Genomic DNA, 25,942 nt, shown 5'->3' with positions numbered 1-25,942 from the left:
GAATGATCCTTAGCCACTACTACAATAAACTGCATGAATTAACAAAGGGTCAAACCCAAGCCAACAGTTGTTCTTGTTAATGCTGTCAAAAGTAATGTTTAAGATGGGTTCTGGAAGAAAACTCTTGGTTTTCCAGTAACTGATAGTAAGGCACTCCTGAGTGTTCTCATCTGGGTATTTTCAGTTAGGTCTCCAAATCCTGAGTATCGATTCTGACTCCTCCTAATTCTAATCCAGGTACTAGTACTAGAGTGAACGTCCTGAGGTGGTCATTAGCACTCAAATGTACCTTTAAGGAGTCCTTAGATTTTAAAATACTATGTCCAGCAGCCAGAGCTTGTATTTTCCTCAGGCCTTTCTTTCTCATGTTGTTAACCCTTCCATAATAGCAAATGCTGTGCCCATTGTTAGCTTTCTGTTTATGTTTGAGAAAGGGGCTTTGGAAGGATCCAAAGCGAAGTATTAATTTCTTCATTCTTCTGATTGAACGACAGTCGATCCCAAACACCAGCATTACATTTCTGGAACAAAATATTTTCTCTTTATAGATGCTTATGTCCTGTATGAAACCAAAAGGGTTTTATTGGATGATAATAAATCATATTGATGGCAACAAAACAATAGACAAGCTGCTGAGAGGAAATTACTATCCCACAAAATGTGCACCTGGATAGAGGGATTTAACAGAATCAATAAACTCTACTACTTAGAGTACTTTGCAGTGTTGCTAAATGCTCTGTAGACAGACAAAATGCTATATGAGGTTAATTCTGTATATGGCGGCTCTACTTTATGCTTAGAGAAATCTTCATGTTGCTAATGTAGTAACAGTATGGATTGTTGCATATATTTGTCTACTAAACATTGGCATATTTCTTACCCCAGGCTTATATTTCCTAATAACTCATTATCAAATAATGTTTGGAAAAGGGGCTGCTGAATTACTCAGCTGGAATGCAGGCAGAGGTTTGGCCTTACTCATGACCTTCACCAAATAGCAAGAGGCATCTACATACATCTTGTGCATGACAGGAATGTTTAATCTCCATTCTCCTGTAATACACTAGTGTAACTGAGAGTGAAATGTGTAGGGTCATGTTGTCCCTCCTTGTGCGCTACAGAATCACCCTTATCCTATGCACTGACCTGTGTGGTATGGAGTTTATTTCCTTATTCTTGAAGCTGAAATACCTGTGTAGCTAAAATAGGTCCCAGTGAGAAGCTCTTAACAGTGTACAATAATGAGAAATACCTTTACTTTTCTGTTTTCTTCATATGATGCATTGGTTTATTGTGGAATATAGTAGTGGGAAGTTAATGTCATTCTGTGTAACCATTTCAGAGGATGGATTGGCTCTAGCTGTTTTATCTGTATGGATAGAGTTGTGACTTGTAAAAAGCAGATCTAATTAAAACTCAAAAGTCATAGCCTTTGGGCTGAGGCTTAAAAGAAAACCTGACAGAAAAGATGCGGTTTTGAAGCTTCTCACCAAAGAGAAAGATCAGGTTTGTCTAAGGTTTTGCTTTATGACCAGGTTTGTGTTTAGGGTTATCCTGAAATACATAGTGTTAATGGTAACGCTTTGGAATTACTATATAATTTACTAATAGACATTTTGGCAACCGGTGCTTTAACAGGTAGTCTCTAAATGCTAATGATTGTTGAAGTTTTGATGATTTTGTGCAGATGTACAGTAAGGTATACTTTAGTAACTATATGGAGTAAAAATGGCATCAAAATAACAGGCTTCAGGAGGGTGGGATATTGAACTTCTCCCCCTTACACTTGTATTTTTATGAAGACAAAGAACTATCATTAATAGTTTAGCTGTGGAATGAGCAATTGATGTACTGGCAGACACATACCTAGTTCTGAATAATTAGTCACTGTGATAACCGACAGCTATCACATATGTTGATAGCTGCCCCTTGTCCCCTGTATAAAGCTGTGGATGGTCATTATTATCACCTCTTTTGCAAAGTAGCTATTGCTTTCTGGTGGTGATGATAAGTTGCTTTTTAATTTTGTGCTCTAGCTGAGGAATTACCACTTTCTTAACTGTGACTGAGGTTTTGTTTTTTTTTGTTTTGTTTTTTTTTTTTTTAAACACATCACTTGTAAAAGGGAAATAAAATTTCAAGTTGCACCTTTTAACTTTTCCATGTTTTTTCTTCTTTTGGTTCCCCCCCTATAAATTATGCTTTACTCTAGGGAAATGAGCTCTTGTTCAGCAGAGCAATATTCAAAGGTGGCATTTTTATTTTCGTGACAGAAAGGAACAAATAGATGTGTTCCCTGAATCCAGGCTTTGCAATTACAGTGAGGCAAGATTACAAGAGGCAGACGCTAGAGACAGACTCTGTTAGTGCTAGCTTGCTCTCCAAAGGAGAGCTACCCACCTTCCCACTCAACTCCCTTGGAAAAGGCTGGAAGCCCCTTCTGCAGCTACTCCTTGGGCACATTTTCACTAGCTCCAACAAGGCAACACTGATACCTGTTAGTTCTACACTTACACTGCAGATATGCAAGGATCAGGTTCCTCTGTAAGACAAGCAGCAGCAATTGTCAGGGAACATTAATATTGTCTTGCTTAAAACATGCAGCTAATACCAGATACTCAAGTATATTGGATTTAGCCTCTGTTTTGAATGTGTGGATATGATTGTTCACATGTGGTGGCCTAAAGTTATTAATCCATTGAAATGATTCTCTTCAACTGTCTTGATCTTCAAACTTCTTTTGACAGATAAGAAGTGTGCTCTCCCATATCTTATGATCAAATCACCTCTAGGGTACATCTGGAATAGTTTTGCAGTATTTTTTTTTCCATTTAAATACCTTTTATTAAACTCCTAATTTTTTTCTTAGAGTCTGAAAATGGTGATTGTATCATTTTGGGTCTTAGCAAGATAGTTTACATAGTGTGCTGCTTTTGAGACAAAGATGTTATAAATGAGTATTAGAGGTTTTGATACACGATGTATTCGACATCAGCTTCGTGAATCAGAGAAGGGATGCTTGTAGCTGTCTGTTTGCTAAGAATGAACCAGCTGCTATTTATCTGGGAAGTATTCAGGAAACAGCCTCTTGTTAATGATCCAGTGCATGATCTGGCATCTAGTAGACTAATACAGTTATCTTTATGGTGAAAGTTACCACAAATTATTAACTATTTTAAGAACCATTCAACTTTTTATGCTTTCTAGAATGCACTAACTATGGGAAAAACATTAGTGAGTGATAGTAACCCAAGACCAATCTCATAGTAGAATCATAGTAGAAGTTTCCCTCTTAAGCAAGCAGTTGGCTATGGTTAGTAGAGGAGAGGTTTCTGTATTGCACATGGTAGCATACAGTGGTGAATTATTTCTAATGGAATCCTATAATTTAAATTATTCGGTTGATCCAAAAACTAAGCATGAGGAGGAATCTTGATTTGGCTATGTTTGTTTCAGTGAGTTATTTTTTAGCTTTGAAACTGTATACTTATGCCGTTGACAAAAACTATGTCAAGCTCCTTTTGAACCTTCCTGAGGTTACAAGTCCAGATGTAGCTTGGACTTCTTCAGAGGCTTGCCTGAGTTATGACAGCTTCCCTTGCCTATTCTGCAGTTGAGCAGAACTTAAAGTAGTATTCAACTGTTCTTGATATTTCATAGCATTGGTAAGAGTAATATTTTTCCTAGCTTTTAAAGATGTGGGATTCAGTGGGGTATGCAGATCACACAAAATAGAAGTTTCCTTAATGTGCAACTTCAGTATATTTGTGATGGGCAACCACTTCAGACTATACATTTGTTTTAAAACACCCAAATTCTCAAATCAAAGCTTGTTGAAGTGGAAGCATCATTAAAACAGGAATGAAGGTTTGGAAATAGATGGGACAAGTTTTATTCCTTCACTGAAATGAGCAAGTTCAAGGCAATAACATTTGGAGATGGAATCTTGAAGACCCATTTCAGCTGTCAGGATTGTCTTGTTTAGCTCCTTCAGTCTGGTGTCAATTTTCTCTTTTAGTGGACTTAGAAGGCAGTAGATAGGAATGTAATGCTGGTGATTTAAAGATGGATGGATGCAAAGCCTGTTTTTTGAAAAGGCCAGACATCTCTGTCTGCCTCTTCATTTGCACAATAACTGTCTTTCAAATGCTTGTCACCTTTTAAAGTTTATATCACTAGTTGCAAAGGTTGTCATAGTGGTTTATTTTCCATCATAACTATTCTCTGTGTAAGGCATTTCTTCCAACATTCTCTTTGAAGATGACCTTTCCTTAAGTTCATGCCCTTTGTGGCTGTGTTTGCACGAGCTCCTCCAGCCTTATAAACCATACGTTTGTTCTTTTTACAAAATTCTTCTGTAACTCGTCAAGATTTACTGTGAATTTCTTTTTCCAAGGGCTAGATCTCATTGCTCTAAGTTGTGTTTTTATTATTATTCCAGATCTCCCAGTATCTGCATGAATGAGTGATATATCTATGTCTTTGTTTTTGTATATGTCTCATAAAGCAGAGGTTGGAAATGTAAGCAGTGTTCTGCATGCGCTCAGTCTCATATATGTGCACATACATACATAAATACATAACGTTCCTCTGACTTACCGCATGTTCATATGTGAAACCATTCAAAATGGTACAGATAGGTAATATTTGTTGCATTTAAATCCATGGTACTAAAGGATTAAATTACATGTTTGGATTTTTTTTTTCATGACAGTTTTCACTCAAAATAATGCTGCTGTTTAATTTGCAATTAAAGGAATGACTTCACTGGGGGGATAAACTATACTAGAAAAAGTCAGCTTCGTACCAAAAAGTAATCATGCTTTCTTATCTACAGCGTTGCTGTGCAAGTTAATCTCTGCTTTACAAGTATCTGCACAGAATGGTCATTTCTCAAGTAAATCAGTGTGAGATTAGTGCAAAGTAGAGAATAATGGGTTTGCTTCGTTTTGGTTCTTGGAGGGTGGTGTGTTCTTGATGGGTTTATGAGCTTCTATATAAATGGTTTAGAAGCTTTTTATAGAGCAGTTTTGTCACTGTGGCACATACTGGTTGTGTCTCTATTGAATACCTGTAGGATTGCCATGGGTTGACCCTGGCTGGATGCTCTATCACTCCTCAGCTGGACAGGAGAGAAAATACAATGAAAGGTTCTTTGCTTGAGATCAGGTCAGGGAGAGATCACTCACCAATTACTGTGATGGGCAAACCAGACTTGACTTGGGGGAAAATTAGTTTCATTTATTGCCAATTGAATCAGAACAGGATAATGAGAAATAAAACAAAATCTTAACATCCTCATCTTGTTCATGGGTTCAGTTTTACTCCCAGTTTTCTTCACCTTCTCCCTTTGGTGTCTGCACAGTTCTTTCTCTCATATATTCTCCCTGCCTGGCTGCAACTGCTGTTCCAGGGGTTTTTTTTTTTCTCCCTTCTTAACTACGTCATGCCAGAGGCACTGCCACTGTCACCAATAGGCTTGGTCTTGGCCAGCAGTAGGACCATCTTGGAGGCAGCTGCACTGCCTCTGTTGGGCATGGGGAAAGCTTCTGGCAGCTCCTTACAGAAGCTGTAGCTCACCTGCTACCAAAACCTTGCCACACAACCCAAATACAAGGATTTCATCAGAAGCAGTGCAACATAATTATAATTCTTCAGTGCTTTTTAGCAAGCAGTGCTTCTGTTTTTTAAATAGTAGTATTATATGGTGCTGGATTTTACTTAGATGATTTAAACAAGCACTGTCTGTCTCAACTTGGCCTTGAAGAAGCTACTTTATTTCAGGGTCCATTGTTTGCCTGAGTATTGTGCTGTCTGTGAGTTGCAAGTTTACACATGCTATTTAATTATACAGCTGTATCCAAAAGGGAGGGGATAATGTGGTTTACTTTATTATGCAATACTGCATCCTGTATCACTGTCATTTACTAGTTCTGTGAAATAAAGGGTATTCGCCAAGATGTACTGTAGTGAAAAAGTCAGGAGCATGTAGGAGTTATGATTCCTTTATGGAAAAAGACAATAATATAAACAAATGTCTAAGGCATGACGGTCTGTGTTAAATAATGGAGTAGATTAAAGGATTCTTTCTGAAGATGAGGAGGAAGAATCCAGACTTCTAAAGATTATTTACACAGACACATGCACATACACAAAACTGAAGGTTAATTTTGATATCTTGCCTTAGTCTGTGGCATTCATTTGGGCTGTTTGGCACAATAAAATCCAGTGCAGTATCTACTGTATAGGGATGAATAAGACAGCCTTCCAGTATCTGAAGGGGGCCTATAGGGATGCTGGGGAGGGACTCTTCATTAGGGACTGTAGTGGTAGGACAAGGGGTAATGGGTTAAAACTTAAACAGGGGAAGTTTAGATTGGATATAAGGAGGAAATTCTTTCCTGTTAGGGTGGTGAGGCACTGGAATGGGTTGCCCAGGGAGGTTGTGAATGCTCCATCCCTGGCAATGTTCAGGACCAGGTTGGACAGAGCCTTGGGTGATACCATTTAGTGTGAGGTGTCCCTGCCCATGGCAGGGTGGTTGGAACTTGATGATCTTAAGGTCCTTTTGAACCCTAACTATTCTATGATTCTATGATCCTATTGTTGTCATAAGGGTCTAACGAGGGAGAAATCAACCACACTGGAACCTTGATTTGTATAAGGGAGAACATTAAAAGTCATGCATGACAAGTCTCCCTTAGATTCTGTTGTTTGTTTTTCAGTATGTAATTATCTTCACTGGCTTTGACTAAAGCTTTTTAGTTTTGTGTTATGAAAACAAAAATACATTCTAACTCCATTAATATGAAGAAAATATTGCTTTATAAGTCTTAGACCGTACTTGCATCAAACCTGCTATCCCTGGCATGGATGTGTTCTCTGCTTTTGCTCACCAATAGCTGTCAGTATCTTTCTGAGCAGAACAGACTGTGAATACAAAGTATTAATAAACCAGAACCATACAGTTCCAAGACAAGCAGTTTTTAAAAATTGCATTATGTATACTTAATGCCTGACTGACCTTTTCTGCTGTTTCTTAAATCTCTTAAAAATTCATCTAATTTCAAAGCCAGAGTATTAGCCCATTTATATGTAAATTGCCTTTAATTCATACATTGATTTGAAAGACTAATCCAAAAGAACCTTTACCACAGGTGACCTTTTTGACACTGTGCTTCTGGGAAGACTGTAAAATGGTTTCTCATGACCTCACATCCACTGTAGCATAGCATATGCCTACTTCAGTCTGTATAAATCAGTCATAAGAGAGTGGTTTTCAACCAATATTGAATTATTAACATGATAACTGTCATGGTTATCATTATAGTTAAAATAGGCCCTGTTTAATTATTATTTTCTGTTGGCGTTCTTGCTTATTTTAGCTGTTAAACACAGTTAAGATACTCACTGATTATGCTCCTTGAATAATAAATAATAGTATAATCTAGCTCTTAAATTGCAGTCTCCAAAGACTTTAAATTTCAGAAAACGTTAAATATTTATTATCCTACAGAATTTCTTGTCACCACAAGAGCTGGTAGAACAAATATGTTAAAGCTGGCTTCTGTTTCCTACAGTAAAGTTGAAACACTTCCCTTTACAGAAGAGAGTATACAAATTTTGCATTATTATGTATTGGGGATTATAAACTTATGTTTTCATCCATTCACACTCCAGAAAGGGACTCCTGCTATACATCTGCTGCAGTGCAGTGCAGAGGCTGAATACATGGCTTGATGGGCAGTTTATTATTTACTAGTTTCTCACTATGGCAGGTTATTAGTTGGAGGCTCCGTAATAGTGCTGCTGAATTAGTGCAGTTGTTTATTGCTAATATATGATGTTCGAGAAAATAAATGCTATTTGTTTCTAATTTTTCTAATAAAATTTTAATTTTTTTTTCCACCAGAAGAAAACTTGTATGAAGATCTAACATTAAAGATAGTCATCAATAAACCAATGGATGAACTGATGTCCTGAAAATGTATTTTAGTTCAGTTATCATGAGCTTTCTGGACTAAGGAAAACCGAAATCTGCCTTTTAAAATCCATTTAGGCAATGAAGTCTACCAGACAGTGCATTTCTATATTATTATGCAATAAGTGAAGATTATTGTTGTTGCATGCTTCATATGAGAAGACATAAAATGCTTTACACTGAGTTATAATACAGCAATAATGCTTTGGCAAGTTACATAGTTATGGAAAAATGCAGTAACAGAAGAAAGTGTAGAGATGAGATCTGTGTCTGTAATTATCACACACTTTTTCAGTCATATCAGGATAAATAAATGAGAATGGTCTTTGTGGGAGGACAGGCCTGTCTGCTCTGTGTTGACTAGGGAGATGTTTTTCAGCAGAATAAGAACAAGGTGACATCAAAAGTGGTGTTTAATCATTTGCTCTTAACAAATACACTGTTCACAGGATAGTAGGAATTGTTTTAAGATACGATAAAGCTTCACAACAGAAATGGGTGGTGGAAACAAGAACAGTTCCTGACAGATGTTCTTAATAATTAAGTTATCTACTTACCTGCTGTTCTAGCCAGAAGTTGTTAATTATATCCTCACTTGGCTTGTGGAGATTTCCTGGCATTAATAAACTGTATGTCGCTACTGGGTATAGTTTTATCTTCCTTCTGAAATATTGAGCAAGCATTTAGTTACCATGAATGAACAGTGTTTATCTCAGCATGTAAGAATCACCAACACCCCCTCCAAACTACTATCTCCAAACCCTGTAGGTGATGGGAGGACATAACTATGATCTCACTTTGTATTAAAGGCCTGGGTGGTGGTAGCTCTGGAAATGACATGCACAAGGGAACAGTACAAGGATATACATTAGTATCTCTGTCTGGTTTCCTTATGCATGCAATTACCCTTATTATTTGCTATGGTAAAACAGTTGCCTGCTCAAAAATTATGGATAATTAGGTAATTAAAGGAATATATGTAGGAAAGGCTACCACAAGTTAGCTGCTAGTGCCGAACAGAGACCAACAACTGGGCTGTCTAATGTGAGATCGGTAATTCTGGACAGTGTTTTCTTTTTGAAGATACTCATGAAAAGCTTGAAATGGCAGTCTTGGGTTTAATAACCAAGCCCAGAAAGTGGTTTGCATGTAGAGGTGTCCTGGGTTCAGCTTTCAGTTACTTTGTTTTGCTGTTATCATATTGTGGTGTGATAGAGTAGGATGTTGTTTACTGTTACAGAATCTGTCACTTTCTGAGTGGGTTGGAAGGGAATAAATATTTCAGTTTGCCTTAACACTGGTGTAAATACAGTCAGAAATGTATGTATGTAATTGTTTATGTGTATGGGCTTGTTACCCAGGAAAAAAAAAATAAATGCAAGAATACTAGTACTAACAAGTGAAGAAGAGTAACATGTGGGGGAAAGTTGTGATTAGTGCTAGTATCTCAAGACTCTCAGTGTCTATTCCCTCTGGCTGGGTAACTGTATGGTTGATATGTTACCATCATCCTTCTCATGTACACTCCAGAAAGGAAAGGAAAAGCAGAGAAAGACACCAGCTTTTGAGTGTTTTCTGAATTAGTGAAAAATGTTTTGCACCATGAAGAGTGATGAGTGGCAATACTCTTACAGCATTACTACAGTTCATTACAGCTATCAATCTGTCCCAGTGACAACGAAGTTTCTGTCTCTCAACAGGACTACTTTCAAGCCTCTGTTTGCAGCAGGTAGCATTAATGGGGTGGGACTTACGACTTTATTGAAGTCAGGTCCTGAGAGGTGAATTTATGTACAAACTTGGGAGGATCAGGGAGGCTGATGATGATAAGGTAACTGTCAGGAGAGACAGGACTGCAATACCAGGCATAAATGAAGATCTTGGCTCAGCAGCATAATACTTCAGAGTGACAGCAAAAATAAGATGACAGAAAAGATTTATATTGAGCAAAAGAAATGCTAGCCTTGGGCTAAAGGAACAAAGGGATTAACAAAAAGTGATGCAGCTGGCATTCAGTGACTAAATTCTGACATGATTTAGTGGACACACCTTGGAAAACCTGTGAATTCACGTGTCAAGGAGAGGTTTTGATGGCTGTATTAGTGCTGAAGTATTCTTCAACTGGATGTAAACACAAAAGAATAAAAGGGTACATAAAGGGACATGTGAGATTATATACTGAGCTCCTTTTAGTTCTAATTAGACTTTTGTGATTATATCCTCGATGTCACAAGTTGAGGAAGGGCTGCATTAACTTATGAGTGGCGTGGAGAGTGCTTCCTTCTGTGATTGTGCTGTGAGTGTGCAGGATGGCATGACTTACAGCCCACCAAATGGATAACTGGACTTGCCTTTATAAAAAAGATGTTCCAGTTCACTGGGTTTAATGTGCTGTGTTAGTGTGCTGGTGTTTTCGGAGATACACACAAGGGGAATCTGTACAGACAGATAGATGACCATTATTCAGATTGTAATTTCCATGGCTGGAGTTGCACCCTATGACAGTAGTGGTACTATAATAAAGCAGGAAATGTATTTTCCTCTTGGAGGAAAGGGGTAATTACATCCTGTTGATCGCCTCTGTGTTCAGCACTATGGCACCTTGGCATACATGTTCCCTGCTCAGTGATGGGTTCACTGCTTTCAGGTCAGTTGGTTTAACGAAGTAGTTCCCTGTGCTCCCTGGGAGCTTCTGAAATGAAGAGCTCAGGAGTCTTGAAAGCATCCTGACTTTTCTCTGTCTCCGAGGAGCAATAGCAACAGTAAATAAGTGTATCAAAGATAAGATTAAGCTGAATTCAGGCACATGAGATGTGGATGAACAACCCTTTTGGTGCCATTAGATAACCAAGTCTAAACTGTGACAGGGAGGAGTGTATCTATGTGGGAACGAGAAGATGGACAAGGGTGTTCAAAGTAGTCATATCTTGCTCAAAGGATATTCTGAAGTGGCTGGCTGGATGTGTAAGTTGGCAAGTCCATGCAAAGTGAGATTTGTCTCTAAGCTTTCCTTCTGTCCCTTTTAAGTAGGTTTTTTAGGATACTCTGCCTTTCACAGAGAACAGCTTCAGTTTTTTGCTTGGACTTTTCAAAGAAAAGAAACTGTGGCTCCTAGAATTTGGTGGGCTCCAGGCACTGAACTCTCCCTCTCCTTTTCTTTCCTTTAGCGTATTTAGGTTGAAAATAATCCCTTTCTACAGCTTTACAGTTTCCAGAATCCTCAATCTTGGCTTTGTTTTATCCAGTTCTTAATTTTGTCAACACATTTATCTTTCTGCTTAAAAGGAGTCATTGATCATAACTCTATTCATTTTAACAACCCATTACAGACCCTGTGTTAGATGATGACTTATGTTCTGGTACTTTTGGACTGTGCTGTACACCAGTATTAGACCAAGAACCCATGAAAGGTTATTTTTCTAATTTACAAGAAACAGTCTCAGACCTTTATATCTTGTATTTCTTTTTCCATTTAAATTTTGGTACTAGAGCAATCGTTTTGTTTTGGTTTTTTTTTTTTTTTTTTTTTTGATGAAATTCAGTTTGGAGCCTCTTTTATTGCTCTTCAGACTTTCTTTTCATGACAAGTGGATCTGATTTTCAAAATGTTTTTTTTTTTCTCTTGATATAATAGATAATCCAAATACCACGCAATATTGGGAGACCATTTTAGCCTTCTGCAAATAGCATATGCTTGTGTGAATGCTGCAAAGCAAATTGTTTTTCTTGTCCAATTTGTCTTGTGTAATATGTAGTTAAACTAAAGTTTAAGGGTCACTTGTTCTTGCCATCTGTAGCATATTTTATAGTTTAGATATAGTAGGTAGTTTTAGGCTAATTTTTAGTATGTGTAGAGCTTTAACCATGAAATGTATCCTGTTCTAATTAAATTCGGTTGTTTGGTGGTTTTTTGCTTTATGGAAATGAAGCAAAATGGATTTTTTTATATCTCTAGTTAATTATGTTAATCTTTAATTTGTAGTGTAGCATCTTTTAACCATTCTAGTGGGGTATGATTGCTTTGCTGCAGAGTAAAATGTGTCAGAGTGGTTTAATATAAAGAACTTGATATTAGTTCAGTCTCATACAAAAGCAATGTTTAATATTACTGGGCCACATCATTCTGCATTACATGTAGTTAGGAGATTTGGAGGATGTTCCAGATCTTAAAGATGTGGATATCAGGTCTGGCTGAGCAGCAGTTTACACTTGTAGGTAAGGTCGCTGTTGCTATCACAAAGCGCAACAAAGCTGCCTGGCATCAAGGCAAACACCTGTGTTCCAGCCTCTTTCTTTTGGGATGAGCAGAAATCTGTCCCACATGGTCTGAGGGCGGATTTGTGTTCTGATTGTTGTGAGCAAATGCAGCTCGCAGCCTTTCCTCACATGGCAGGCTTCCCAGTCCTTGTGGCACTTCTTTGATACTGTCCAGCCTGTCCACATCTTCTTCCTGTACATCAGGAACCAAATGTATCACAAAGTATGAATTATGATGAGTTTGAGTGTACTTTCAGAAGGGCGTGCTGGGTGCCAGAGCTGAGCAGAAGGGAGTGTGGCTGGAAGGACACAGGACATGGAAGAGGAATTTTTTCCCCTTTTAGAGCTGAGCTTGTGCAGCCATCCTTGTAACTTGACTTCTTAGATGTTCACATAGCAATGGAGTGCAGCTTTGCTTATGCTTAAAATACTAAAGGCAAAGGACTTTTGATGTTAAATGTTAATTTCTAGATTTTCAAAACATGGGAATTCCGTTGTTTACTTTTTCAAAGAGCTGATTGGGATTGGAAGCAGTTTGTGCGTCAGTTGCATTTGACACTGTCCCTTTAAGAAAAAAAACATGTATTTTCTCAGTCAAATTAATTGTTTCCTGTTATGTAAGCTGTTGCTGAGCAGATTAAATCATGTAATTTAAGTTCCTTTAATTTTTTTTTGTTGTTTTTGCAATGAGGGCAATCTAAGTGAATGGAGAGTCTGAGGGGAAAGGCTTGCTAGACTCCTCTGTCAGTGTTCCCTTGTATTCATTTTATGCTCCTCTCAGTATCGCAGTGGAACTACTTCACTGTGTAGTTTCCATGCATCTTCTTTTGCTCTCTTTTTTTCTCCTTTCCAATTCTAATACCTGCTTGCTATTGTATTACAAAAGAATCAAGGAACCAATATATTTGCATAAAGGACATTTTAAATTCTAATGTCAAGGGTCATTAGTCATTTTTGCTGTTATACCTACAAAGATCAGTTTCTGCATGCAGAGACGGTGGAGTAGGAATCTATTTCAGGAATAACTCAAATTATCCTTTCACTTCTGGTGAATTGCTAGATGCACATTAAAAAGAATACTGAGTCAAAATAGTTCACATATTTGAATTGTATGCATCTGATAGCCATCAGATTTGTTTAGAGAGCTCGTGTTGCCATAAATGTTTCCCACAAGTTATATTCCTTCTTTTTTTACATTTTTTTTCCTTCAAATTTTTTAGTCTTCTCATTGCACATTTTTCCCTGAAAAATTACCTTAAAAGCTTTCCTTTCCCCCCTCCCCCTTAAATTGTAAAGCAGATAAACATATAGCTGCTTGTTTGAATTAGTTCTTAGTTTTTTTCTGAAGGCAGAGATGTATTTGTTCTTAAATGAAATTAGACATTACTTAGTTAATCATGAAAAGGAGCTGCATGCATGAGAACTTATAATTTACTATCATTACTGTATTATTACTAATAACAACAAAGCCACAGAGGTCAGTTTGTCAATGGCATGAATGGTTGTAGATTCTGATGTTTTTAGTAGTAATATATATTACTAAATTAAACATTCCTAAATAGTAATAAATATTAATGTATTAAAAACCACAATTTTGCTCTTCTTAAGAAAGGTGCAGGGTGATCTAAAATGCATTCATTGTTGGCTGGAACTTGATACTGTGGATTCCTCCAACATGCTGCTGGTAAAGGTTGACCTGACTTCAGGCATTTGTCTGCTGTAATTACTTCTGGTGGCTGTGGCTCAAAAGCAAATGAATGGCAGTTGTCATGGTAGCTGATTATTGCTGATTCAGCGCGATGTTTTGAGTGAAGAGGAAAGTTTCAGCACAGCATTTGGGTATAGAATGTGTTGAAAGGGGCCTTACAGCTGATCCAGTTCCAATCCCTGCCATGGTCAAAGACACCTCCCACTAGAGCAGGTTGCTCCAAATGCTGTCCAGGCTGGCCTTGAACACTGCCAGGGATGGGGCAGCCACAGCTTCTCTGGGCACCCTGTGCCAGCGCCTCAGCACCCTCACAGGGAAGAGTTTTTTCTTTATATCTAATCTAAATCTTCTCTCTGTCAGATTAAAGTCATTCCCCCTTGTCCTGTCATTTGATGTCATTGCAGTGAGCCCCTCTCCAGATTTCTTGGCAGTCCTTTTAGGCGCTGGAATCTGCTGTAAGGTCTCCCTGGAGCCTTCTCTTCTCCACACTGAGCAGCCTTCACCTTAGAGCATTACTCCTGTCATGGACCAAACCTTTCTATTTTTCTCTTATGTCAGAACTCAGGGTGGAAGTATACTGAGGCTGTGTGCAGAGCCATTGACTTCTCTGCAAGTAGAGGAATTGGTATTCTGCAGTTTGCTTATATTCGGGGCCAAAAAAAAAGAGAAACTGTTTTAAAGGAAAGCTTATATACATTGGATAAATGTTTTTCAAAGAATACATATTTACATTTAAATTTTCATATAACTTAAAAATCTAACAAGGGAGGAGACGAAGCATGTAAGCAGGAAATTTAATAAGTGTTTGGGTTCAATATCTGAGATAGTGTAAGCTGTCAATAGGAAAATAATGTATTGGGCGTTAATTGATCTTAATTGCTCATGAAAAATCCCAGTACATTCTTTTCAAGCTATATTGACTGCTGACTGAAGTTCACTAAACATGAAAGGCAGAAGTGATTTTATAGGTAAGCAATGACATTTTACTTTGGCCATTTAAAGAAAAAAAGTTGAATGTAATACTCTACAGTGCTTGGCTGTGGAGTGGATTAGCATCGGTGTGTAGTGGCCAATCATTGGTTTGTTTTGTAGAGATTACAATATACACATTTATGTTTACAGAAGGTATTATCATTTTGCTTACTAGGTACACAAACACATAACAAAGGACCTGACACACTTAGCTACCATTTTGTATTCTATTGTATATAAAAGCATGTTATGCCTAATGTACTTAATAGTACGAAGAGTAAGAAATAGTATAGAACTGTACATAAAACCATACACTTTCTGTGGAAATAAAGTACAAGTGTTATTTTGGTTAAAATAGATAGAAGTTAAAAGGAGAAACAATATGAATGCATAGCTGTGATTTGTGGAATGTATGTTTAATAATCCAGTATCAGACCTCAACATTTTAATTGCTAATTTGGGGTGAACAAGTGAGAAGTTTCATACTAGTATGAACGTGCTGTTCATACTAAATAAATCGGGAGTGCATTGCATTTGCTTAGTGTTTAATTGAAGAAGCCAGTGTCTTTGAGAAGTAGCAAAGCCTTGCTTCAGTCTCTGGACCAGTATACTTCATGGAGATACCAGAACTTAGTTATTCTAATTTTCAAAAAAATGTGGAAAGCTGCTTTCCCCTTTTGTGTAATTCTACTGCATGGAAAATGTCTTATTTTATGGTCACAAAGTATTAAGCATTCCTACCCCCTTATAGCAATTTCTCTATAACAATATCTGTCTAAAGAGGTTTCCTCTTGGAGAATTTTGTAGTCTGCTTACAAATGGCTGCTCTCAGATCCTGTTGTGTGGAAAGATCATTGTTACAAACTCCTGTTGATTGGTAGAGCCAAGCATGGTGATAATAAACCAGTTGAAACAGTAACTAATTATAGCTTATTCTAATGTCACAGTGGTTTATTAAGAGAGGGCCTGATTGCGTTGTGGTTCTGTGAATGTCAGGACTTTGGCTTAGAAGGATCAAAGAACTTCCTGTTCTCTTCAGATGTTGAATAAGAATAAACCCATTACACTGTGCTAATACTTGACGTTCTTTTTCCTGAGCTAGAGGACTCTTATCTGACTCTCAGGAAACACATTTGCCTTCCTATAGGCTGAAGCATAGGAAGACTCTTCATATTGATTATGCTTTTTTTCTTCCTTGAGGAAGAGAAAATTACAAACTTTCCCCTTTATTTACTGCTTGAAGATCTAGAGTTTTTTAGAATTTCCCCTTCCAGAGGATTCTTCAGGGCATTTTTGGGAATGCAGAGCTAATCACATCAGTAGTGTTTCTGCAGTAAGTGTGATGTAAATAGTAGCACACACAGAAGTTCTAGTCACTTAAAAGTGACAACAAAGCAAGCCAAAAATGTAAAATTCCATGTTATGCTTAGTTTGCAAATACAGCTTTTTTCTTACTTATGTCAGTGTCTTTTGGTTGATTTGTTTTGAAATCAGTGAACTTTGGATCAAACAAAAAATTATTTCCCTTTCCATTTGATCTTTCCTCCTGTAAAGAGTGTTTCTTTACCCATCACTAGTGATCTTTATGTGGTTTTATATACATCCTACCCTGTCTGAGCAAAGTCCAGTGCTGCTTAGGAAAGTTTTATCAGGATCAGGATAATCTTAAGGAATCAAGCTATTAATTTTTTCAAGGTAAGATCAGCATCTCTGACCAGACATTATATTACTATGTGTAGCAAAATTTCAAAGTTAATTTAGACTATGTGAAGTTAAGTCATCCTTTTTCAAATGCATGAGGAGAGATGATTAAATTCCAGATTCCAATGTAAATTAGCTTCTAAACATAGAGGTTTGCAGCTTGAATTGAATCGAAGTGTGTTTCTGAGGTTCAGAGTGTTAACTGTTTGGTGATGGCTTTGCTTGATTCATTTCTGGAAATATCTCACTGGGGTTGTCCAATTCACAGTATATAATGGATTAATGGCTTGGAACTTTATCTATAATTCTTTGGCTTTATGTTTAAACAGTTCGTAAACTCTTAATATCCTTTTTTCCCTCTTGAATTCATTAAGAAAATACTATAAAAGAAAGCTAGTTCTTTCTTCATATTTTAGTATTTGGAAAAATGCATTGTTATACCAATATTCTAAACCACCCTAATGTAATAACTTAAGGGCTTCAGGGAAGGAAGAAAACAGGAGTCTGTTTTCTTGAGTCTCTTCTGTTAAGAAGAGCAAAAATGGAAAAAAATCATGAGAAGCCTGAGGGATAAGGTGGTTATCTGTTGTCTTAGGAAGCCAATATGCCTTTCCTTTGTACCACTTGCAAACCAGAGCATGCTTGTACCTTGGGTGTGAGATCTACTTGAATACAACAAAGGGCAACCATTGCTTTTGTTCTTTGACTTATTAACTTTTTTAATATTAATCCTAGTTGTAAAATGTCTTTTCTAAGCACTGTGATTCCAGTATTTTGAGCTGGATGCAGCTTGGTCTGTTCATATTTCTTGCCATTGGCTGCTCTCTTGAGATTTAGAAGAGTGATTCTGTATTATTGTATGCACAAAGAATTCTTCTTTCTTCCTGATGCAGTGGTTTCCCTCTATATGCTTCTGCTTTTGTTAGTCCTCACTTTGTTTTCATATTAAACATTTCTGTTTCAGTTCAGTTGGCTTAGAAGATGTGAAATATGCTCCTTCATGCAGTGGCACATCTAGGACAGCATTCCATCTGACAGCAGCAATTTGAGATGCATTTTAGGGAGAGTACCTGGTCTTTATCTGTAAACCATCCTTCTTGTCCTCCGACCACCTGCAGCAGTCATCTTTGATCTTTGCCTAGCAGAGCTACTTTAAATAATTAAAACAATTTCTAATAATTTAAAGTTTACGTTTTCAAATTCTAATGCACCTTCAGTCTTTCCAGTTCTTTGGTGCTGTGTTTTCTCACTGTTAACATACAACTTTTCTGCTGATTAGTCTCATGTGAACTTTGTTTTATTGGTCTGCACTCTGCCTGCTTATAGCATGTTTCCTACCCTTTCAGATGATGCATAAGGCGGTGGAGTTAAAGTATGGCCACCAAACCTAAATCTAAATGAATGTGTTTATAATGTGAATGACTTAGAGGCAGTGGGTGAATTCTGAAATAGGAAAATAGGAAAAAAATGGTAGGAAAAAATGTTCAATTTAATTATTCCTTTTGGGTGTACGTCAAGATAAAAACTTGTTAAGCATAAAATGTGTAACCTGCATTCCTGTGCAAGGTTTACTTCATTCGTAGAAGATATTTACTAGCTCATGAGTATTAATAAACATTTGGAAACATATTTGACATTCTACTTTTCATGTTCATTACTGTTCCTGACCTTTTTCTTAATAAAAAGTATTCAGTGGCTTCTCTGATCTTCGTTTTCATTTCTAGAAATTATACATTGGCAAAGAATGTATATCATTAAGAAACTGAGAGGAAAAAAAAAACCCAACAAGCTAGGCATGTATTTCTGGTTGTAAATTAATAGTAATATATTTATCCACATTCTCTGTTCAGGCATATTTACATTTCACCAAGTAATTTTTACTCTTTACAAAAAGCTTCTTATCTTTTTTTGGTTTTTCCCTCTTCTTGAAACTCTGAACTGCTGGGAAGCAATGTGAATAATTGATACCTTTTATTGCTCGTTGTTCACTGCTCTTGCATATAGAAAAAAATTCTTTTATGGTTTCCTCTCCTGTGTACTAACTGGCTTCAGGCATGCAAAAATGTAGCTATGGAGAATACCATTTCTGAGGAGGTTTCTCATTTTTTGGCTAGCTTTGTAATTAACGAGTCACCAAGTACTAGTGAGGTAGTAGTAGAGCTGATGTGAAACGTATTCTACTAAACCCATATTAATGAGCAAAATTACTCTAGAGCTTAACTTGTCTTGATGTAAAATGGAAGTGCTAGGAAAAACAATTGCTATTCCACTTCACTTGGAAGATACAGCTGTTCCCCTTCCAAAATGTTTTAGAAGCCGTTAGAATTTAGATGTTATAAACTCCTATGCTGGGAGCTATTTGAGGTTTATACCCAGCACAGATTTGATGTCAGGTGAAGTATAAAATAGGACATTGCAATTCTTTTTGAATGTATTGATGCTAGTTCTGGTTCCAGATAAATTAATCTGAAAAGAACAAATAATTTTACAGGCCAGCTTGAGACATTCCCACTAGAACCTGTGCAGTGAAGGTTTTGCAGGCTGCTGTCACCGTGTTTTAAATACATTTTAACTTTCCTTTGTCTATTAAGACTTTTGCCATGTTACTTATCCTTCTGTGCCTTTTCAGTAAAAAAAGGGATAATGATCTAGCTTAATATTGCAAAGTGTTTTCAAGATGAGAAAAACCTAGTGTGTGACATTGCTGTTATAAACGTGTTACTGGTCAACTTCAGTTCTGAAAACTTCCATTTTTTAAGAGGAAGCATTCACAAATCTTTATCTTGATTGCAAAACTTGGGTGGGGGAAAAGAATCATACTTTGGGAGACTTAATGATAGCTCTCTTTAGAAAGTGCTGCTACCACAAGAGCAGAGGATGATCTCTTGTGATACCACAGTGAATTAGCGACTGCTCCATTTTTGCCATAATACTCTTTAATTTTTAGGGATAGGCTAAAGATTTTTGAGAAGCTAATCTTTATTTGGAGTTATTCAAATTGGGAAGTCTGGGATTAATTGATCATGCAGGTGTTTAGTTTGTTTAAGGAGAAAATAAAGGGTTTTGAAATGAAGTTGTAGGCACCTGATGGTGGTTACTCTCTGGCTTGCTTTTCCGTCTGCTGTTCTGTTTCCACCTAAAGCAGTGATACAAGCTTTGGTTTTTAATGCCAAGCAGTATATTCAGGAAATGGGAGTGTCCTTTCATTGCCTGGATTTGTTTTTTCAGTTTAGAGAAATGCTTTGCCTATAAAGTGAAGAGAATGTGTGAATGGCACTTATACGCAGCAACTGTTAGTTCCAGTTTAACAGCAACATCTGAATAAGTAGGGTTCGATACCATTGAGAAAATATTAACATGTTTGTTCAGTGTTTTTTCTAGATCCTGCTATAGATCAGATTGTGGAAGTTGAGGACTGTGATTTGAGGTAAGGTAGCAAAATTCTGTGGGCATATGTGGTCTTCGAGCCATTCAAGTGCTTTCTGCAGTGACTTGTCTTTTCCCCTATACACATTGTTCAGATAATCCACTTGTAGAGGAGAGTGAAATAGAAGCATAAAATATAAAACCATTTAAAGTGTCACTTGGTAAATACCTCACTTGGTAAACTGTCACTTGGTGGATACACCTCAAGAAGTAGCATACTTCTGTAAAATATTATCCCAGACATTAACAGGAAACAGATAACTACTGTAGAATGAAATCTTTGCAGCAGGAAGGAGGTTTGACATACCACTTTAGGTGATTCCTGAAGTGGTAGAAATGTAATCCAAGTTAAATGTATTGATGTAGTAATATAATAATATATGTATTATTTTTGGAGATAGCAGGATTCATATGGTGCTATTTTGTATATGAGTAACTTTTTATGTTTTACACTTTGTGGTGCCAGTCTCAGTATTGTAACTTGTTTTTCAAACGACGCATTCTCAAATACAATCTATATGGGCCCCTGGACAACTCCAGAGCTGTCCATCCTGGTTTGTACTGTTCTTTTTTGCTGTGAAAATTAAATTGTGGTAAATACCAAGTTTATGCAAGCTAGAGTGTTGCATGATACTTGTACTTGTGTTCAATGCCTGCTGGCAAACTTTGTTAGAATCAGTTTAAAGAGTATAAAGCAGGAACTCTGGAACGAGTTGGTTTATGCTACAGTTGGGTCTTGTTTTCCTCCACTTTGGCTTTGTGGGACAACTAAGTAAAACCCAAATGCTCATCTGTGTTGCATTGGAAATAAAAGGCACATACACACAAAGGCAAATGAGCAAACTTTATATAGCATAAGCACAATGTTATCCTCACCACACAATGAGTCAGGTTTTATTATGTCCTGGACTTCACCAGACCATTCTTGTCACGGGAACACAATGCTGTTATCGACACAGCATTCCCTACCCTCCTTTCCAGTACATCTCAAGTTCATTAGTCTGTGTTAAGATACTTAGAAGTTAAATTGAGCAATGCCATTTCATTATAAAATATAATGATTGGAAAGAGGGCAAATGGTTGTATCCTGAATCTTGTTTATCAGCAATTGCATATGCATATGCAAAGTGCAATGCTAATTACATTCTGCATAACAGTGTAATTTTATCAATGGTATTTAGCTGCATAATGCACACAGCCCACACTATGGTACAGCAGTAAAAACAATCCATGTAATTTGCTATTAATGAACCTACAAAATGGAATGATATTAGTTTTTTCAGAACAAGTGGTTAATTACAAACATCATTTGCATATTACCCTATGTTGCTGCTGTATTTATTTGTTGACATTGATTAGAATTCTTTTGTGGAGAATTCGTCATGGTGGGGCATGTCAGGTGGCCAATGTCAAACTGTCTGGATGGTGGCCCAGACGTCTCCCTTCTTCAGGATCCAGTATTAAGCTGGTGGTGAAGGTGGTGTGGGTTTCTGAGTAGTTTTGGGGTTTGGCTCTTTTAGAGGGTAAGCAGAGAGAAGGTGGAAGTGACACAATGAAATGTTGCTTTTTCTCATGCACTAGAAGTGTTTTCTAGCTATAAAACAGATTAGGTCTGAAAATCGTGATTTACGAAAGCTCATTTCTCTTCTGTGTCTTTTAAGAAGAATTTTGCTGTCATAAAGGCACAGTGTCTCTGACAGTGCAGTAATTCAGCCCTTGACTGATGTAGGCTGGTTTTTATGCCTGCTTTTGTAGGAGGAGCAAAATGGAAGTGGGCCGTGAAAACAGAATCAGTTGGCAAATATAAGATGAGGCTTAATTATCCAGTCACTGTGTGTTGATTAGGAAAAGAAGACAGGTGGTAGTTAAATATATCTGAAAGACTTGAAGCAGGAGGCTCCCTCCCCCAGTTCAGCCATTGTCTTAGTACATAATAAACCAGGATAGAGAGGTGAGAATTACTCATTCATGGCTAAGGCTTTGTTCTGCAGAGGTAGCTGCAATCAGATAATCGATATAATTGTTACTGCCAGATGTTATTTTATTAAGGAAAAATACCACTGATGAGGTCTCCTTTGTGGATAAGGAAAAAATTATTGCTAACTATAGGAAAAAAAACCCTTAAGTTGCAAGGCTGTAGTTCAGGTGTGTTGCTGTCTCTTGAATAGAAGTAGCAAGTCATATCTTTGAATGTGTTTGTCTGCCTTTGAGCAGACATTGCTTTCACTGTAACCTCAAATTTCACATTGTTGTCTAGCTTTTATTAAACTTGCTGGCATTCCCTTTTGATCACCACCTTTGGTAAGCCCCAGTAAGGCCACGAGAGCAACAAGCAAGCTTCCTTTTAATCTTTTACCGTTAAGTGGTTCAGGCTCTTTCTATTGTAAAACTACATTGTGTTGACAATAAGCTTCTAACCCAAATAACAGTTTGTTCAGAGAAAACTGAGCACCTAAATTATCTAGCTGCTTGCACATCTGTCTCTTTGATAGCTAAATACTAGATGCCTGAAGTTAAATGGTGTATATCTGAGCTACCTGCATTTCTCTCACTCCTGTTGTCTTTGTATTGAACAGTCATAGCCTATTAGATTTTCAATCTCCACCTGTCCAGGCCTTAAATTGGTCTCATTTGATTCCTGTGTCGTGGCTCCTCCTAGGGATTTGGGAATTTTAGTATAAACTATGATTGCTTAGCAGGTCTGATGAGGTATTGCTTACTGCAGTTCTCATTTGATACCTAGAAAGAAGAGTACAGAAACACCAACATAACCTGTTAGTGGAAGTAGGAAAAGAAAATGATAGATAAAAAGTTGTGTGCATCAACTTAAACTAAAGGGTAAAATCCAATTCACCTTTGCTACTCTTCGCTGTTTTTTAACTATTCTAAAATGCTATCACTTCTTCTCTGATCTAAGGCTTTTCCTTTCCTTTCCTTTGTATACGAAACTGTGGTTTTGGTTGGATACTTCAAAGATAAACAGTTATCTGAATGTGATGCCTTAAACTGCATTCGTGTTTTCCTTAGAGTTGTATGTTTACTGTCCACGTCCATAGTACGTTACATCTATCTGCAAGAATAATATGCAGAAGCATAGGTAAGGACCCATAGTCTTAACAGTCCTTTCTCTAGTGGCGGTCATAGTTTTGGTGTTGATGTCAGCTCCCTCTCAGTGAAGTTGGCCAGTGATAACACTGGGTATTTTAATTCTTTGTCTGTATTCTTGCCCCTTGATCATTTACTAATCATTTTTCTCCTTATTTGTCATCATAGAGAAGAATTGCAGTAGCCTGGGGATTTCAGTTTCTTCACTTGATTATATATTTGAGGGGAAGGTGAACAACAAGCTGGAAACTCTGCCCCTGCTTTGCTCTTGATTCTTACTAAATCTAACGTGTAATTGTGCTGAAGTTGTACTTTACTTGACTCAGAATTTTGTTAACTTGACTGAAATTGCTTTGTTTTTCCACTCTGCTTTTGCTACTCTAATAAGCAGAATGGAGATTGTTGCTGTTGAAATATGTGCACTTTCTGTTAAACCACGTGAACCTGCAAATGTTTTAGCAGTTGGACAGTAAGGGGAATCAGAGAAAAGGCACTGGGTGGTCAACAGAAAGTTTATCCAATTCAGTCTCATAGTTAGGCTTATGACACAACAGCCCTGCTTCTTTGGAAACAGACACTGCAATTTCTTTCCGTCTCCTGTGGCTGTAGACACATAGAATATGTGCATTAACCAAGAAAATTATCTGTATTCAGTTTGAGTTCCATGCAGATTTTTTTAATGTTACTACATGTGCCTTCATATCCTTCTCTTAGCATCTCACATTCTTTTTCCTTCCCTTTCCAGAATTTCATGTCTTCTTATGTTGCATCATTTTCCTAATTACCTGACACACTGTAGTAGAGGGCAAAACTTTCATCTGCATTTTCTGATGGCTTCCATGAATGAATGCTAGAATATCTACATAGTCTGACTTTGTGAATAGGCTGTGGGGTGACATGGGGGGTTTGTATACTTTTTAGCCCAAGGTTGCAACAACATAATTATTAACTGCTTAGGCCCGGGGTGCTTGTACATTATTGATTTTTCACTTTGCAGAAAAGGCACTGGTATTGTATGTAAGAAAGAGGGCTTGAAGTACTGCCTTAGAACAGTGGGACCACAATTGACAGAGAAGAAAGATTAATACTAGCTACATCTAACTACTTGCTATTCCATTTTAACATTTCATTAACATTGTAAGGTTGTTCTGCACTTGGTTTCCTAGGGAATATGAAGCTTAATGTTGAAAGCCTCCTATTCAGGCAGTTCTGTCCTCTGGAGAGTTTAGGAACTGCTTCTTTTGAGGACTGACTCCTCTCAGGGTTCCTGTTGTTGGCTCTGTGCTAATTAGTCAAACAAAAATTTGCTTTTCCTTCAGCAGACATCAAAGGCTATTTTACCTAATTGATTTTTTGAGGATTTGGCCTGGAACTAGAGATGACCACTTGGAAAGGAAGAACTTTTTTGAGTGTCATCAGAACTGTCCTGCTTTAGGCCAGCCTGAAGAAATGAGTCTTTGAAATAGGAATTCCAAATGAACACACCAGAAATTATTAATATTAAACATTTATTAACTGAAGTTCCAATATTGAACTAGTCTGATATTTCTATTTGGGGTGCTCAGTAAATCTGTGAGATGTAATTTCAGTTCCAGAGAATGGATTTGTCAAAATGTAGATGAAGGTAACTACTGAAAGTAGATGTTCAAGAATTCTTTTTAATCTTTTACCTTGTTCCTAATTTTACTAAGTGTTCTACCCTACAGGTTGAAATCCAGCATCCATAAAGTGTTCTGAAAATGCCATTAGAAAATTTCTGTTGCAGGTTTTTGATCTGAAAAGAATTCAGAATCTGTGAAATACAGGCAGGTTAGTATTTTTGTTCTATCACTGCCACTTGCTGATATTGGTAATGTTTATGCCCTTTTTCCTTGTGCCCAGCTGTTAATTTATCTTTGCATTAATGTAAATTTGCATTTCTTTGTGCGTGCAGTGCCTAAGATTGCTGTGCTGCTGAAGGACTGTTACATTTCTAAGAGAAGAAACTGGATGATGCATGGGGGTAATTCAGTTCTGTTAGGGGGGTGTGCAGAATCATAACCCTAAACCATGTAGAGGCAAAAGCACTGGATCAATTTGAAAAAGTGCTTTCTGAAGTACTGAGTATCTGTTCTCTCTGTTAAATAGTAAACTGTTAAACTTCTACAAAATTCAGTTCATAATGTACTTTAAGTGATGATTGTATTCTTAAATCATGGTCTCAGAAGAATGAGGGATGAAGTCCACTGTATTTGGGGCAAAATTTGTAGCCCAATTTACAAAATACTGTAGCCTTTTAATGCAGGATCCTCAACCTGAATGATTTCATTTGTTTTAAAGAAATGTTATCAGAATAATTTGGAAGTATGGCAAGTACTTCCTTCTGGTCCTTGGTTTAGGACTTGATGTTCATATAACTTTGAACAAACTGAGTACCTGTCTTCTTTGCCTCCCTTTCACCTGTTTCTGAAGGTGAGGTGGTAGTAGTAGTTATTCTTTCTTCTTCCCAAACAACAAGCTTACAATCACGAGAGCCTCAGGAGTTTAGAATAACGAAATTCTTTGACATGTAGGTAAATACTGATTTTGGCATCTCAAGTCTGGGAATGAATTAATGCTGAGGAGTCGGTTCCCTTCCTTCTCTTGGAATCTCACTTAGCTGCCTCAGTGGAAGCCACATGTCTTTGAGCAGCTGATTCTGAGCTTCAGCCCACAATAGAAGAGCATGGGCTTGCACTTTGTGGCAGCTTTGAGTCAACTTATACCTCCTTATTTCCATCAGTTAAGTGTCATTAAAAGGTAGGCAAATTATA

The sequence above is a fragment of the Neopsephotus bourkii genome, unplaced genomic scaffold (assembly GCF_033783945.1).
Source record: "Neopsephotus bourkii isolate Nb327-2 ecotype Australia unplaced genomic scaffold, CSIRO-AGI_Nbou_v1 NB_719, whole genome shotgun sequence".
Taxonomy (NCBI): domain Eukaryota; kingdom Metazoa; phylum Chordata; class Aves; order Psittaciformes; family Psittacidae; genus Neopsephotus; species Neopsephotus bourkii.
The sequence above is the reverse complement of the archived record's forward strand: the minus strand, read 5'-3'. Positions refer to the sequence as shown.